The sequence below is a fragment of the Macrobrachium nipponense genome, chromosome 17 (genome assembly GCF_015104395.2).
Source record: "Macrobrachium nipponense isolate FS-2020 chromosome 17, ASM1510439v2, whole genome shotgun sequence".
In the NCBI taxonomy this organism is placed as follows: Eukaryota; Metazoa; Arthropoda; class Malacostraca; order Decapoda; family Palaemonidae; genus Macrobrachium; species Macrobrachium nipponense.
Genome location: NC_087210.1, coordinates 60,194,563 through 60,213,289, shown reverse-complemented (window position 1 = coordinate 60,213,289; position 18,727 = coordinate 60,194,563).

Below are 18,727 nucleotides of genomic sequence, written 5' to 3'. Positions count from 1 at the left end.
TCTCCCTCCTGTATTTGGATGTTGTCTGAATTTACTTTGCCCTTGTGACAAGTATAATTTCACTTACAGACTGGTTAACGGAACCTGGTTACAGTACCCTGCAGTACGAGAGTTTCACATCGCATGCCCGGACATATCGTCTACAACTTCAAAAACCCGTTCGTGTCTGCGGACGACTACAATGTGAAGGGAATAAGCACCATCATAAGTGATCAAGCTTATTTCGTGGACTTCTTGGACCGACACCCGTATCCCGTCGTTAATCTCGTTTTAATGCGGAATGCTCCGGCGGCTGTCTGAAATTGACTACAAAGGGACATACTTCCTACAATTACGACCAAAGAGGATATTCAACTCTACGTTTGCTGGCGCAGGACTCGTGCTGGGGATGATTTTATTCATCGTGAACCTATTCGTATGGCATAGGATGCAGAGGACAAGTATGGGCGCAAAATAGAACGTCGGACCCTGCCCAGGCAATTTCCCCTTATTTTTAACCGTTTGGAATTGGCCATTTCATTTGGCCATAGGTGGTTGTCTGGAACTGTGTAATGGACGAAAAGTTGTTCAAACGCTAGTTAAATGTGCAGTAGGTATAACCTCGGTCATGTATTCTATACATAAAGTATCATGTATCCTATATATGAATTATCATATATAACAGAATCGAAATATATCTGTGCGTGTACTCACTAGAAATCTATTTAAAGTGCACCTAGATTAATCACTTAGATTAGTCATTAATAATTTTTATCACTTCATATATGATTTTTATTATGTTAATCTTTATCTATGCAATTATCAGAGTACATTAGTATTTTCTGTAGCATATGTATCTTAAAGAGTTGAAGTGAAAAACTGTATCAGTATATATCACGTGATCATTATTATTTACGAATATCATCATATGCATATGTCTTATATCTTATTACTTGAATCTGTATTTGTGTACACCATGAATTTTTTTTACTTATAAGTATTTTCTATATATCTATATATATTCACATAATGTCTGTATCACACTCCTATAAGTCAAATGCAAGTCAAGCTTGAGTAATATTCAGTGGTTATGTAAGTGTTACATAATAAAAATATGGAATGTTATTCCATATAAAAAAAACTAAAACTATGATTAATTAAAACCAGTGACCCAAGAGGTCAACCAGATTGCTTGCAGGAATGTGATCAGACCAGACACTATAAAGTAGACTAAGATGACGTATATGATAAAGTAGGCTAAGATGACGTGTATAATCAGTCAGTGTCTAGTGCCGTCACCTGTGGTCATTCATTTGTTTATAAACTATAGCCCAAGCATCTTGCTTGAGACGACCACCATGACCTATAATTCAAACGGCCTACGTGATTTGTAATCTATGTCATCTGTGTGTATGTTCGTATGTTCGAGCTACTATCTGCTTCCTTTATGATTTGTAAACGAGATTGTGAGGAGAAGCGATCAAGCCATCGTCATTAGAAGACCTGTCCGATTTTATCTGAGCTTCATCATGTAGAATTCAATCAGCCATCATCATTGGTAGACTTGTATAATTTCATCTTGTAATCTCAGAAGAATAGATGTATTTTTGTACTCAGTGTTTTCTACTAGAACCTCACATCAGAAAGAGATCGAATGAACTTATAACTCTCGTCATAAGTTTAACACATCTCCGTCGTCATAACCAAAGAAGATACCGACTTCGTAAGTTATCATCAAACCCCAAGACACTCCAATGAGTATGGAAGTCAGAACCAACCGACTTAGCGTAAGATTATCGCAAGTCTAACATAACCTCACAGGGCGCCTTATTATACAAGGCAACAGCCCTAAAATAAGCATGTCGCCAAAATTACTATATTTTGCAGTAACAGTTAAGTTCTACCGAGTTGTGATTGAGTATGAAGTCAATAAATGTTTTTACGTCTCACACCAATTTTTATCTGCTGTAGACTTTTAATAATCCCTTAAAAATAAAATTTCTCCACGAGGTAAAAAAAAAAAAATCCTTGAATAGCTGGATATCAAAGCAGGAGAAAAATACAATCCACAGGGAATCGCAGAAGACAACGAGTAATCTCTAACTATGAATGAATGGATGAACACTTATGTGAGAGGCTAAGTATTTATGTACCCAAAATGCCACATTACTGTCTGAGGAAAATCACTTCCAAGAAATATCCAAATATTTGAACTGAATTATATAATCGTAAAATTAGGTTGTTAAAAATTTTTCATTCGAAACTGAAGGGCAAGATAGAACACAATACTATAAGACATCTTGAAATTTTAAAAATCTAATATATTAAAAGCGTGCCTTAGCGCGCACGCACTCAGGATAGTGACAAAAAGAAACATTCTTTTTCTGTCACCCAAGAGGAAATATTGGAAAAGCTTAAGGCTTTTCTATTTCTTTGGGTGAACTCACTACAATGACAACAGACAGAGGAGCAACACTTTCATATCGGAAATGTTTCCTCACAGTTCAGCCACTAGCGCATTTTTTTTTCTTCTTCTTATTCTTTCTTTGTATCAACTCCAGCGATATCGCAGAGGTCGCCTTGCTCAGAAAAGAAAGTTATTGCTTTTCTTGCTATCTTTGTGTTTTCCAAAATACTTCTTGCATATCTGGCTTATGCAATAAGATTTGCTTATTTGTTAAATCATAAGAAAATACTCTTAACATTTTTATGAGATTCGGGACTACCATCCAGAAAGATATAAAAACCACTTATTGAAAAGTATTATGTTTAAAGTATAAAGTGTCATTTCTTAGATGACATATCAACCTTCTTTTTCTTATTCTTTATTTTTATCAACTCCAGCGAAATCGCAGAGGTCGCCGAGCTCAGAAAAGAAAGATATTGCTTTTCTTGCTTTCTTTGTGTTTTTCAAAAATACTTTTTGACTATCTGGTTTATGCAATAAGATTTGCTTATTTTTTATAATGAATTCACATAAATTGTTTATGAGCATTAACTCTCAGGGGATCTGCATAAAAAAGAGAATTCCAAGAGATTGCATCTAAGTTCACCTTTACACAGTTTACACTTAGGGATGCAAATATTGTATTGCCAGCGAAGCAATAATTTTGGCGAAATCCTACAATAGTTTCGAATATTCTTTGCCTACTATCTGGTATTTATTTTTATATTGTTATATACAAACATAAAGGTCTGGCTGAATTCTCATTCAAGAGTCCAAATTGTATTTTAACTAGTTATTACAAGGTTATCCTTTTTTTTATTTGTAAATAATGAGCAAATAGGCTTGACATATTTTTATGAGACTCGAGACTACAGTCCAGAACGATATAAAAATCAGTTATTGAAAAGTATTATGTTTAGAGTATAAAGTGTCATTTGTTAGATGTCATATCAAACTTCCGGTCTCATCTGTGTTTCAGCTAATTACCGATTTTTCTATTTCAGTCGAGTATCTGCATAAAGTTCATAAGAGTATAACAAATTCAGTGTAGTTCTGTATTTAACGAATGATTTGTAGAGAATAGGCTTATATCAGTTCACTCTCTCTCTCTCTCTCTCTCTCTCTCTCTCTCTCTCTCTCTCTCTCTCTCTCTCTCGTTAATGAATGAAAGAAGAAAATACCAAATGCTAATTTATGAAGTGAATTTATGAAATTCAGACTCAATCAAGCTTTGGGAAATTTCGGTCCTACAACGCTTCAGAAAAGTGAAAAAAGGGAGTTGAAGTAGTTAGACAGTAAGACAGAGAGGTCCAGAAAATTGCCCCAGAAGTGTTAGGAGGCAAACGTTAGAGAGGCTGGACTCCAGACTGAAGAAAGAGCGCGAAACGGATATGAAGGTGAAGTAGAAAGCTAAAAAAAAAAATAAATGTAAACTTGGGAGCAACCAGGACTCGAAGGAACGAAGCAAACGAATCAACCTTTACTAATGACTACAGTGGATCAGTTGAGGTGCACTGACAGAGCTAAAAATTTATTTACAAATCTGTGCCTGAGTGCAACACAATACATGTTGCAAAAATCTATTTTAATCGTGAAGCATCTCATCTAAATATAAATAAGAGTAGATTTTTTCGACTTCATGAAGCTATAATTCGAATCAAAGGAATAAGCAAAAAGGTAGAAAAAAAAAAAGTCTTCCAAAAAGTCAAATAGACAAAACAAAAAAAATTATTTTTATTTCGATCACTGGATTGTAGCCTTTTTTGATGTATCGAAATCTCCCCTTTCAGAAAAAGCATTTGATGCGTGAATCATTTTATCGTTTTATCCTTTTGTTCTTTTTCTTCTATGTTTTTATGAGCAAGTGAGAGCTTACAGTAGAAACGTGGCAAACCGAGTTTTCTGCCTGAATGATTATATTATTTTATTTATTACACAAAAAATAGCTCAAAATCGGTTAAAACCCAGTAGTGACGATTTAATAAACTTATTCGCGCCAACCTGATATGATTTTTCAAACACACACACACACACCAACACAACACATTCACAACACACACACATATATATATATATTATATTATATATATATATATATATATATATATATATACACACACACATATATATATATATATATATACCAACATATAATAAATGTAATAATATTATATATATCTATATATATTTCTATATATTAAAATATAATAATTATATTAAATATTATATACATATATGTGTGTGTGTGTGTGTGTGTGTGTGTTGGTTTGTGTGTGTGCATTTGTGTGGTAGGGTGAAGGTGATTGCGCGCCATGTGCACAATGTACATACTGCACACACACGCACACACACAGGATATATATATATATATATATATAATATATATATATATATATATATACGTCGTATATATATATCTATATATATATATATATATATATATATATATATATATATAGATATATGATATATATATATATATATATATGTATATAAATCACAAAAGGCAAAGCCCAAAGAAAAATTTGAGTTATATATAGGCCAGACTTGTCAGTCCTTCAACGGAGAGAGTAGTGATAACCAGACTACTCTTCAGTTTACTTGGCCTGAATGAAAATTTAAGGAATTTTACAATATCACGGAAGGGCCCTAAAACGCTCGAGCAACGTAGTCAAGTTTCAAAACAACACCACCAACAGTTACAAAGGTGGCGCAACGCCCTCTTCTCCCGGAACTCCTTCTTCAGGTGAGGGACGAAGAAGCGAGGATGATTTCCAGCAAGTGTCACTTTCGCCTCCTCTTCCTTATTCCTTCGGCTTTCATCCGCGAATATCCTTCCTAAATTCCACCACTTGGCCCCCAGTTTCGCCTCGGGGCCTCCTCCACTTGTCAGCAAAGGCAGCGAGAATTCACAGAGATTTGCTCTCTCTCTCTCTCTCTCTCTCTCTCTCTCTCTCTCTCTCTCTCTCTCTCTCTCTTCATTTTTTGTTATATTTCGCTTAGGTAATCATTGAAGTTTCAGTGAATTATTCTTCCAATATCGATCCACTCGTTTCAATTCCAGGTTAATAGAAATGCAAGGTAATTAACAATATAGTTATATCTTTCCTGAGATTTGACCAGGAACGTGATGTATTTCTGTGATAGATGTACGTTATTTTCGTTAATAATGTAGTTTTCAGTCATACATGAAATGCATGGAACATAAATGAATAACAATCAGATTTGACCCAGCTAACCCCCATTATAAACTTTTAATTAAATGTCCACGCAAACAAATAACTTCAGACGCAAGTGAAGCATACTAACAGCATTTAAATACAGAAACCCAATGTTTAACAAACAGCCTCCCGTTCCTCCCCACCCTACACTACCCCACCCCCGCTCCACCGAAAAAAAAAAATGAGAAAAGTTACAATTGTAGTCAACATGACACTGCAGCCAACCTTTAGGACGAAATGAGTTTCCTGGGTGAATTGCTATATTAAACGTTTCTTTTATTTGGAACCATCAGAGGGCAAAAAGGACCACTATAAAATGCGCACTTATTACAACAAAGGGATTAAGTATTAATGGCACCAGAAACCTAGGACAAAAGAAGGACGGGCAATATGAATTAGTTTTAATAATCATAATGTAAGTTAGAAGGGAAACATTTTCTTATGGCTGTTAAGCGATGTTTTTTCTTGAAATTGCTCAAAAGAGATTTGTTTATGGTCATCCGTTCATTCAAAAATAATCTAATGTCATTACTGTTTCATTTTGATCATCGTCATACAACTAATAATTGTTATTAAGTCCAAAAAGAGCAAGAAATCCATCTCATTCCTTATGGAAACTCTTGCACCATTTCGAGAGTAAGATGTCCCTGATATACACACTTTTAAGGCACTCAGGCATACTGGATTTTACTCAGGAATCGCCTCTCCTCATCGTAACTGGAGAGGTGTTTGGGACACTTGAGTTTCAATGGAAAAATTTGGCATTTGGAACCCTTGCTAAAGACTCATGGGATATCGAGTAAGTTTGGATATTGCGATTTCATTTATATATTTTATGAACTAATTTCCCTTTGCTCGGTTGTAAGAATGCAAGCAAGTGTGGGCATGTTTGCTCGCCTATCATACTGCTGATATGAATGCAAAGAGTGCAGCACTAAGATAAAAACAAAGGGACTAGTAGTAGGGCATGTTCCCATATATATATATATATATATATATATATATATATATATATATATATATATATATAGTTTTATCATCTATACGTAGAGTGAATTAATTACCTTATACATAATTTTCATGGTTACGCCGCTTACCAAGAGAATAAAACAGAAATTTACCTCTTTGTAGGATTCGAAATGAGACTAATTGGAAAATAATGCGACGGGGGCAGTAAGTATGCAATAGAATTGGACTATAATTTTCCTCTTGCCCCACAGCAAATGAAAAGATAAAAGGTAGTGTTAAACGTTCTGCTTTTTAGTTGGGAATTAGAACGAGCAGAGGCCACCACTAAGGAATTCCTCAGACAGAAAACACGTGACTTAGATATCCGATTTCAATAATCACATGCGCTGAACCTATCTTCCAAACACCTTTATCACATGTCAGTATTTCCTCCGCTTCATTCCCCCCCCCTCCACCTTGAGGCCTCCGTTAAATTCCATTCATTGATCAGACTTTCTATTCAAGTTAATTCTGTCGGAAAAGTCTTTTGGAAGTAGACTGCGAGACTTAAAAGCCATTTAGAAAATCAAAGCTGTCAAAAGGCGAGGGTGAAAATATATATCTTGAAAAACTATTCATCAAAAGCAAAGGGAGGAACGAATCAAAAGTGTCAGGGTCTCCCATATTCCAAAGGTATTATGAACTGCATTAAAACATTAAGAATTTGAAATGTTAATGCTTAATTTTTTTTAGATCCTGAAATATTTAAACTGAAATTTATGCAATGTGAGAACAATTGCCCTTTTGACAAACACATTCTCTCTCTCTCTCTCTCTCTCTCTCTCTCTCTCTCTCTCTCTCTCTCTCTGATAGACTTTTGCATTTAAAAAAAAGCACTAAAGCGCTGCTAATCATTTCATCCAGTGATCAATTAGTAGGATGGCACATAATGAGCATTAAATCATCAATTAAATTAGTTATATGCATTCTAAGCAGGGGTTAAATATCATGAGACTATTGGCAAATATCTACTGCTAATGACAGTTAGGAGTGATGAGAACTGATGATATTGTTCTTAATTTAATCCGCTCGCTTTTCAAATCTCAGCTTCACAGCGATAAGCTCTTACTGAGCATGTCATCTTTATCTTATACAAATTGTTTTATAATTCTTCATCCCATCTTGAATATTTACTTCGTCTCCTTGCTTTATTTCCTTTTCATATTCGTTTTGGAATAGATTGATTTCCATCAATTTTCCTTTAACTATACACGCACACTAACACACACAAACGCACACACACACACACACACACACACAAATATATATATATATATATATATATAATATATTAACTATATATATATATATATATTATATATATATATATATATATATATATATCAATTCGGAAATGCCTAAGACACATGCATCATCAGTCTGAAAAATGACAAATAATAACATTAAAATACTAAAAATACACTGGATTCTTAAAATGACAATTAAAAACATTAAAAGACTAAAAAAAGCAAAGCAAAGTAAAAACAACTGCTGTTACACCAACCTTCAGGTACAAAGAAAGAAGATAGAATGACCAAAGAAAGAACAAGAACCTCCAGTGTATTTTTAGTATTTTAATGTTATTATTTGTCATTTTTCAGACTGATAATGCATAGTCATGTGCGAAACGTTTCTTAATGAATATATCTTTTAAAAAACATCCATGTGTCTTCGGCATTCCTGAATTGATATTTGAGGGTCATACTGCAGATAGTATATATATATATATATATATATATATATATATATATTATATATATATATATATATATATAAATCAATTTATTCCAAAACAAATGTGAAAAGGATATATATATATATATATATATATATATATATATATATATATATATATATATATATATATGTAAGTATGTACGGAGTATATATCTGTGTGTGTGTCATGCATGTAATTTACTAGGGATCATATTTGATATCAGTATGGTGTGTTATCTAAACATTGTGTATATAAATTTTATTTACATACTTTAGATTATCTACCCCTCAATAGTTATGTATATTTTCTAATAGCATGACACTTATCCCATACGCTTAACCCCAAAAATTAAGGAATAAGAGAATCTGCCATTTGATTAATGGATAATATACGGTGCGGTAAGGAGAGAGTATTCAAAAGATTGTGAAATGAATAAGGAAATGTATTCTACCGTTCAGCTCTTTATCTCTGTTAATTGTTCAGAGCTAAGTTTTCTGCAAAGCCCTACGAAGATATAAATAAAAAGCAGAGAGAGAGAGAGAGAGAGAGAGAGAGAGAGAGGAGAGAGAGAGAGAGAGAGAGAGAGATAATGTTCTAATCTTCATAAACGCTAGAATTATCGACAGGACGGCTTTAGGAAAGGTCCTTGTCCTTGATTTAAGGTGCATTTTCTCAACAGATATGAGAAATTCATTATACAAAGCGATTGGCAAAATGGGATTAAAAAAAAAAGTTTTACACACAATGGGACTATCCATCTCTAAGTTTGTGGCTGTTGCGAGAGAGAACGAGGGTATTTTCTTTAAATGAAATATGGTCGTATCAATGTAACGAGAATTTGTACCAAATGAGTCTTGTACTTCTGGATGGTGACCCCAGGGATAATTCATAACTGAATGTAAATATATTTCGATACGATTAACTTGTTTTCGCTTAGTTCATCTACTAAAGTGAACAATTCACTTACCTTTTAGTCTGGTAGGATGGTTTCTATGTATAAGTTAATAATAATAATGATGATGATAACAACAACAAAAACAACAACAACAACAACAACAATAATAATAATAATAATAATAATAATAATAATAATAATAATAATAATAATAATAATAATAATAGCACTACCGACCCGTAACTAGCTCCTCTATGAGTATTATGATGTATCGTAAAGTTCCGGATGTTCTTTTAAACTATTAATTATTATTCATTTCTCGAGCTATTATACATCATAAACTTCCAGTTCACTTCTTAACCTATCTTGTTCTTTTTAATGTTCTCCTTCACCTCACCTCATCCTCTTCTGCTCTCACTTCTTAGTCTCCATTGAAATGCAAATTTTCTGAAATGGGGAAATTGGCTACTGCACTGCTCCCCTGAGCGAGTCTATTCGTCACAAGATTCCCCGACTCTTTCTAATATTACTTTACTTTTCCTTGTTTCCATCGCCATCTTTAAGAGGGAGTATGTTCTCTTTTGATAGTTGTTTATATTCACTCGTGTCTATCTGAATGTCTGTCTGCCTGATGACATGATGTCTTAACTTTAATGGGTTTCATCTGGATTTTGCAAAGAGCTATGTTATATAGAACACGGGGATCATTTAATTTTTTTTTTCAGAGAATCCGGAATCTGGATGTTGAAGCAAATTCGGATAGATGATTCATTTTATAATGGAAACAGAGGCCTTTGTATGCAATATATTATTAAGCTTTATTCTACTGCTGACATGAAAAAGTTACTTCATTTCTAAATAAAGCTTTCGGAGATTGTTTTAATATGCAGTCCCTGAAATTTCATAATTTCATGCAAGATTATTATTTCTTTCACCAAAAGACACTATAATCTCAATTCTGGCACAAAGCATCACCACCTTTCCTTTTCTTGTATAGAGATACTCTACTGTTTAAACGAATAACCATCTTCATTAAGTTACTCTTCTATGGAACTTTTGATAATTTTTGAGTCTTGTTATGAGAAAATCATCAATTTTTTTGGATTACTACTGCTTCTTTACTTAATCTGTAAAGCTACCTACGGCAAAAATTCAAGGACAGCATATAAGAAGGTCCAGCTCTCAAAATGTGGATTCTCTTGTTTAGTTTTCATTTATTCATACATCTGGACAAATCTACTGGCTAGCGATTCGGACCAAAATGTCTGAGACTGAAATGCTTCAACGACTCACAGCTGTCGGAGGCACAAAGAACTTGACCCATCCTTTGGTCAAGGGGTTTCCAGTTAAGGGCTGGAAAATTCTCTCTTTGTAATTCACAACCGACCACCGACCTCGTTCCTTATCTGTTCGACCGTGACCTTTCCTCGCCCTGCCTCCCTTATTCAAAGCTTTCGGTTTCGTCTATTTTTCTTTACTTCCAAATCAAATTCAAGCGAAGCCTAAGCTTTAATCACAGTACCCGGGTTTTAATTTTGTATACGTATTTCATATAAAAGAATTAAATGTAATATTGGGCAAACTAAAAATTTATTTCGCTCATAGATCTCATAGGCAAAATATTCACTGCATTACAGATTAATAAAAACGCACAGCGTGGATGCAGAATAGTACGTATATAGTGGAATGCATTCTTAATCTTACTACCAAAAGAGGAATTTATATATAACCTTGATAGTCTGCCTGTCTGTATGTCTCTCATTACCTGTTTCCTTTTCCTATCTACCCAAATTCGTTTCTCTTAAACACTTGCATTTGCTGTTCTTTAGCCAATACAAAGGCTTTTTCTCTCTTTCTCTCTTTCTTTCCAGTCGTCCCAAAGACTATTTTAAATTGTTATAGAAATGGGATATAGACGACAGAAAATCACTTCGGAACTATCATAAACCTTCATTTATGATCTGCAAAATTAAAGTATAATCATCATAATTAGTGTTAAAGCTTAGTTAAACATATAACTTCATGTATGTAAACATGGTTCGAGAATTTAAAAGTGTTGTTATTAACCCCCGAAGGAAGCATAATGATAATATTAAATTCAGCCACAAAACAATAATGACCAGCCATCATTAGTTTCTAATCGTAACTACCTAAGATAAGGGTCCTTCTCTATTACAAATATTCTAACATATTTTCCAATCACTATAAAAGTTTTTAATGACACTTAACAAATTGTATTTATTCACAAAACGACCCCAGTCTCTTCTGCATCACATCTGCAATAATATATACATGTCAGAATAGTTCACATATGCAACACAGCAATAAAATTTATTCCTTTCACTGGAATATGAAAATAAATTTCCAATTTAGGAAACAAAATAATTTTGCCCTGCAGATATTCTCTGCAAAGAACAATGTACAATTATTCTAACAAAATCCTACTCCCTAACTCCCCCTCTCACCTACCATTTCTTTATAGCCCCCGTCGTTGGCCATTGTACTGGGTTTCGTCTGTTTAATCGAGAAACAATACTCTTCGATCCCTTCCCTCCCGGGAAGCAAATTCGCGAGATGTATAGTAGTATTACACCATCCCCGTTTTATTTTATACCCCTAGTTAGGTTACGTTATGATGGGTTGGGTTGCGTTACGTTAGGTTAATTTCATGGAGGAGTTCCCAGTTAATTTGGGTGTGGAAAACAATGATATTATTTTCAAGAAGATTCCATGGTTAGATTTTAAGATATGGCTTTCAGCTTTTTCAGAAATATTCGTCTGGGAGGACAGCTTTGCTTTCTTCTCCACAATTTTGCTAGTCTCTCATAGAAAAGGATATCTCTCTCTTTTTCGTTGTTTTCATTTATTGCCTTTCATCCTACACTTGTTGAAATCTATATATTCATTTGCATTTATATCTTTTTCGGTTTTGTTCAGTTGTCACGCTATGCGCAGACCAGAAGAGATCCTTTTTTTTCAATATTATGTTCCAATGTTTTACTAAGTATGCGTTAGTCGTTGATTTTCTGTCAGAATCCGTGCAATACAAAATATTTTATGGAGTGTTGTACTCCACGTGGGAAACGGGAGTTGTATGTTAAAGAGCCCTTGAAATGGGTATTTATGTTTCTTTTTTACGGAGCGTTATTCTGTTTAATCTTAAATATGAGAAATTGTCGTTACTTCTGACACTATTTAACCTAATCGCCGAAGCAAACTTTGAATTAAAAGTACAGGGATTTTAGGATAGGAATTTATGATTTATTTATTAGAATAAAAAATGTAAAAAATTAATAATATGCATATTAAACAGTATAGAAAAATTTTTCTAATAAAAGATATCATATCTCTCATTTTCGTTGGTGAAACAACAAGCAATCTAACCTTAAGCACGTTTTAATTTATTTGATGTACTGCATTTAGAGGCTAAATTTCTGTTAAATTATTTTGTGTGTCCAATTATAACTTAGGATATATGAACGTTTTTATATATAGAAAAAAAAACAGTACTACGTATGCAAGATAAAAATTCCAACAAATGTTTTAGACAAATTTTAATTTTTCTGCGGAGAACGATGAGCCACAACTAAAAGTTAAAGCCTTTCATTCAATATAAAAATAAGAAACTTTGCTTTGTAAATATGGTGTATTGGAATTGTATACATCGATTTTGTGAGAGTGTTCTGTACTCTCATGCTTAATTCTGGCATCCAGTTTTTACGGATTTCTTCGTCGTGTTATTTTGTTTTCTATTATAGTAAGTGTATTTTAGTGTTGTGCTTATTCAAACCAGAATTTTTGGCATTGTACAAAAATATAGAATTTTGGCCCTTGTAAAATGTTTTTTAATGATAAAGATGTAACGTTTTGTTAGGTTGTTGGATTCTCTTCATAATTTCAACAGTACTGAAGATACCTTGAGCATATATCACGTTCAAAGGTTTCCGTATGCAAGAATTACTTTGTTAAATATTGAAATTATTATTTGTAGATAATTTTTGTCCCGGTGCAATGTTTTTGTTTCCTTTGAAATCCATGAACAAAATAACCCTGTATGTCATAAATACTTAATGAAAAAATAATAATAATAAATCAAGATATTATGTTCGCCGTTCCTTGTCATGAAATTGCTAATTAAGTTACTTCAAACAGGTGCGCCAAGAGCATTATCAAAATTTTATTCAAATCAATACAGATCCATACATATGCAAAAATTTATTTTTCACATAAGAATGTATTTTCATTATACAAAAACCACGCAACGCAGTATATCGGGCTTCTACAATTTAATGGTCCGCCAGGCTTTCAACAATATTACCCCACTTACAAGAAGAGGAAGTATCGCAGTAAAGAAGCATAAATTACAGTGGCTTATAAAGAAAACGGAAGCAGGGTTGAAGAAGTTCCGGTGGGATGGCAGGCGGTTGTATACTAAGGGATAAAAGAAAATGCAACAAAAACAATAAAGTAATAAAAACAATAAACCAAGTGCCAGAGCACGCAGACAAATGGAAAGCAGCTATGCGAACTTCCTGCAGAGTTCGGAAATGCTTTCGAGGAGTATACGTATACGCTGTAAAACTACAAGAATCTACGTGGCATCACGATGATCTTATCATGAGAATTCATCTAAGGAAGTCCTACAAGAGGCAATTGTAGACAATGCCATTATTATTATTATTATTATTTCAATTCTCCTAATGATTTGTTTCTGGCACGCTGGTATTATAAAGCAGCTGTCCGATGTTCATCGTGCTGTAGGTTGTCAACGGAAATTTCGGGCGGGCTGGTGTTGTCAAAAGCAAACTGGTTATCAGGGACAGGCTGGGGTCGTCAACAGGTATACAGGTGCCTTTCGTAGGTCGGGAACAGGCCGTAGTCGTCAGGGGTCTATCCGGTATTTCTTGTTATTTCTTCGTTTCTGGTTTTTAAAAGGCGTCTACATGTTTCGGCCACCTCGTTTAGCCATCTTCGGGACGGGATCGCTGAGTGCAATGGTCTGTTTCAGATGTATTCATGCTATTTATTGCATTCGGGTGGCTTGAAGAAACGGGTACCTCACTTTTCATTGGGCAATACCTTTGACGTCACGAGCGATGTCATCAGGGGGGCCCGTTGCTGGTTGGCTGTCCTCTTCGTGGGCGGAGCCTCATCCTTATTGGTGATGGTGGAGGTCCCCTCGAAGGGCGTGCTACCAGGTCGTCCTCAGGGCGAGAGCTTAAGCTGCAATCACCCTCAGGGTTACTAGGGGACGTCCTCAGGATGAGAGCTAACGCTTCTATCATCCTCAGGATCCCTCTGGTGCGATGGTCGTTGTGGGGCGGTGTCTGCTGCTCTCCTGGCGGTGGGGAGGAGGAAGGTCTCCTGTGACGTTCAAACTGGGCTTCTCCCTCCCGATGTGCAGCGCTTCTAGGATTCGCAAACGACGTAGATCGGGTGCTTGGTCGATAACCTCGAAGTTACCGACGATGTCGCTGCGGCGGATTCTTTTATTATGTGCAGTCCTTGCATGATTAAATACTGCTCCTTCTTGCGCGTGACAGGAGATCCTCTTGGAGAGGCGCATTGACGTCATCCCGATGTAAGTTCCGAGGCATCCTCGGATTGGGCACATGTATCTGTAAATGACGTTCGTCCTCTTCAAGGGATCCTGCAACGGTGCGGGGTTACGCACCTGTATACCTGTTGACGACCCCAGCCTGTCCCTGATAACCAGTTTGCTTTTGACAACACCAGCCCGCCCGAAATTTCCGTTGACGACCTACAGCACGATGAACATTGGACAGCTGCTTTATAATACCAGCGTGCCAGTTAAAGGCAAATCATTAGGAGAATTGAAAGAATATTGTACAAAATCAATTCTGTGAATTCTGCTATTATTATTATTATTATTATTATTATTATTATTATTATTATTATTATTATTATTCACTTGATTGAAGCCTATTCACATAGGACGAGCACACCAAAGGGACCATTGATTTGAAATTCAAGCTTCCGAAGAATGTAGACCCACACTGCAGCAGTAACTGATCATGATAATGAACCAGCGATTTTTCATCGCCTGGGGGAGACGCGAACCCGCGACATCTGAGTGGCCACCCATAACACTAACCACTATAATACGTAGAATAAATATCGGTAGTCAAATAATTGGTTACTGTGAATTGACATAATCTGAATGTTAAGTTGCTTATCGAGGCAATAATTCAAATAAGGGTTAGTTATCGTCTTTCCCGAGGTTGTGCGACTAATCTCTTGAGAGGTTGAAATTATAATCTGAAAAGGAGACATATTGTGTAACAATGGTAGTTCTAGTAGTGAATTATTAGCTGAATCTTGAAAGCGCAATGTAAATATTTCAAAAATCTAAGCTAGAAAATATAGTGTTGTGTTTTACCCTTCAGTAATAATAATAAAATAATAATAATAATAATAATAATAATAATAATAATAATGAATAATGATAATAATAATAATAATAATAATAATAATAATAATAATAATATAAAAATGAATAATAATGATTATTATTATTATTATAACACTTATTATTATTATTATATTATTATTATTATTATTATTATTATTATTATTATTATTATTATTATTATTATTATTATTATTATTATTATTTCCGTCTCCCTCCTACTCCAACTGTTTCTTCCTGGGATTGCAGTCCATGACCATTACAGAGTTTTTAAGTGGAATCTGAAAGTTTCCTTTTAATCTCGATTCAGAGTATGAGATTCAAAGCCAATTCTCTCAGATTAAGTGCCTCTCAGTCTCTGCCAAAAGACTCGAGCTCCAATTCTAATTTCTTTCCGATAGTTTTCCTGCTGTTTCCTCTTTATCAGCCATTCTCCTGTTGCTTGTCGTTTGGATCATATTCATGAAATGTATTCATACAAACCAAAGATACTGTAGAGTACTACACACGTATTTGTAATTGTTTCTTGTATTTCTCCTACAGAAATCTTTTTCGTTATTATCACGGCTGTTTTTTATGAGTTACTGGTTTGTCCATATCCGTTTTGTTTCTGTATAGTTAGCCTGCGAAAATCACGTACACTTTATTTGAAAACGCGATAGATTACAAAAAAATTTCATTCATATTTCAAGTTATATTGGGTAACATTACGATCTCAATCTAGAGCAATACTTGTTATCAATTTGGAAGTAACTGGTTTCTTTAAGATTACAAGTGATTTTGATTTGAAAATCAGATCGTCAAAATATCATTAAGTCATGAGTTGTAAATGAAGAAAAATGAGCGTTCACATTTGAATCTACAATTAATATATTAATTACAGTATTTCTTTTTGTCGTGATGTCTTGAACATATATTGCAGACAATAAGAAAATTCAGTAAAGTTACACTGTTCGTTCCTTTCCAAAAGTTAAATGGGACAAAGTTTCTTGACGAAAAAGGTGCCATTTTTACAATCGCAACAGGGAGTAAAAACAATTTTTTTTTTCATTACGTGTTACTTTTTACTTATTTCTTACTTCATATCGCGTTAAAAACCTTTATTATTTTATGTTTATACGCAATGAGTCTACTTTTACTTTAGCTTATTGGCCAGAGGAAATGACAGGGCCGAGAATATATACAACCTTAGATAGGCATCACTGGAGATATCAGTCCTTACTTCCCTGAGAGAGAGAGAGAGAGAGAGAGAGAGAGAGAGAGAGAGAGAGAGAGAGAGAAGCCGTTATGGAAAATTGGTACCATTGACTTGTTGGCACTGTATGTAAACCTAACGACCCTTCTGAGACGAAATTGTTCAGTTAACCTAATCTCTCTCTCTCTCTCTCTCTCTCTCTCTCTCTCTCTCTCTCTCTCTCTCTCCTCCCGGATACCCTATTTGTGAGAATGAGCTTTGACAACGTATTCTCTTAATTGGATTGGGTTTTGTAATTCTTAAAGGAAACCAGCAAAAAAAAAAAAAAAAAAAAAAAAAAAAACAGGAAAAATACTTTCATGATTTTTTTTCTACTTTTTTCAAAGTAGTCGTTTTCGTTTATTAGTCGCAGTTTACTTAAATATATTCATTTTAACTACATGAGGAAATCATTCAGAGACACAGCGACAAATCCACTAATTTTCTTCAGCGTTAAATTGTTCACATCTTTGGTAAACACTGACCACATATGTGCAAACATACATACATACATATATATATATATATATATATATATTAATATATCTAATATATATATATATATATATATATATAACGTATATAGATATATATATTATATAATATATATAAATTATATATATTGATTTATATTATAGCGTTGATGATGATAGCTACAAGTTAATAGCTGAAACAGTTTTCAGGAAAAGATTAGATGAATTTAGCAGCAGAGTAGATCAAATTTTAAAAGGATTGCCCAAAAATAGTGGATGCCACACGTGCATTAGCAGTTTGTATACATACATACATACATACATACATTATATATATATATATATATATATATATATATCTATATATATATATATATATATGTATATGTACTATATATATCATATCAGTTAAAACAAGGCATAGTTTAACAGTCTGGGAACTATTCAGTCTCGTCTTGCCTGAAGTACAATCATATGCAACAGGGGCACATCTCTTACTTTCAATAAGAATTATTTCCTAACAGCAAAACTACAAGAGTAGTTGTAGGTCACGGTAAAATAAATTTTGTCTAAGATCTACGAAATAAAGTAGGTAGAAAAGAGAGAATAAAGTTCTAAAGAAACGTTTATATTCCGTCACCGACGATCATTCCTCGCAAGGAAAATGTGTTGCCCAATATTTAATGACCAAGGTGACTCCATTTGCGCTTACTCAGAAAGTAAGCCTACAAACTACTTTGTTGTCGCTATTCTATTTGTTGTTCTTGTTGGGTAGGTAGGAAAAGTATAATATGGAAGAGCATTAAAAGGCCTGAAAAGGGTGTTTCGCGTTGAGTTAAATATACAGGAATTTTAGGATAGGATATTTATGAAAATAAAAAAAAATAAGTAATGTGTATGATACCAGTACAGAAATATAATTTCTGAGAAAATAAAAAAAAAATAATTAACGTGCATGATACCAGTAGAGAAATATTATTTCTAATAAAATAGTGTTTTTATTTATTTATTTATTTATTATACTGAAGGTTTTAGTGCGTTTTAATTAATGTGGTGTACTGAATTTAAGCTATTTCTGTTAAATTATTTTGCTTCCGATTGTAACTGAGAACATATGAAAGTGTTCAATTTGTGTCCTTTTTATTTGACCCTTGTTGTTAGTATGAGTAGTACTGAGTATGAGTGTTAATTACGAAGACCACCTGACGCTAAGTTATGAATATAATGTGAAGGGAAAACCTTGCATGCGACTATTTCTCTCTCTCTCTCTCTCTCTCTCTCTCTCTCTCTCACAGACTTGAACTGCATAGAGCTATTTCATGCT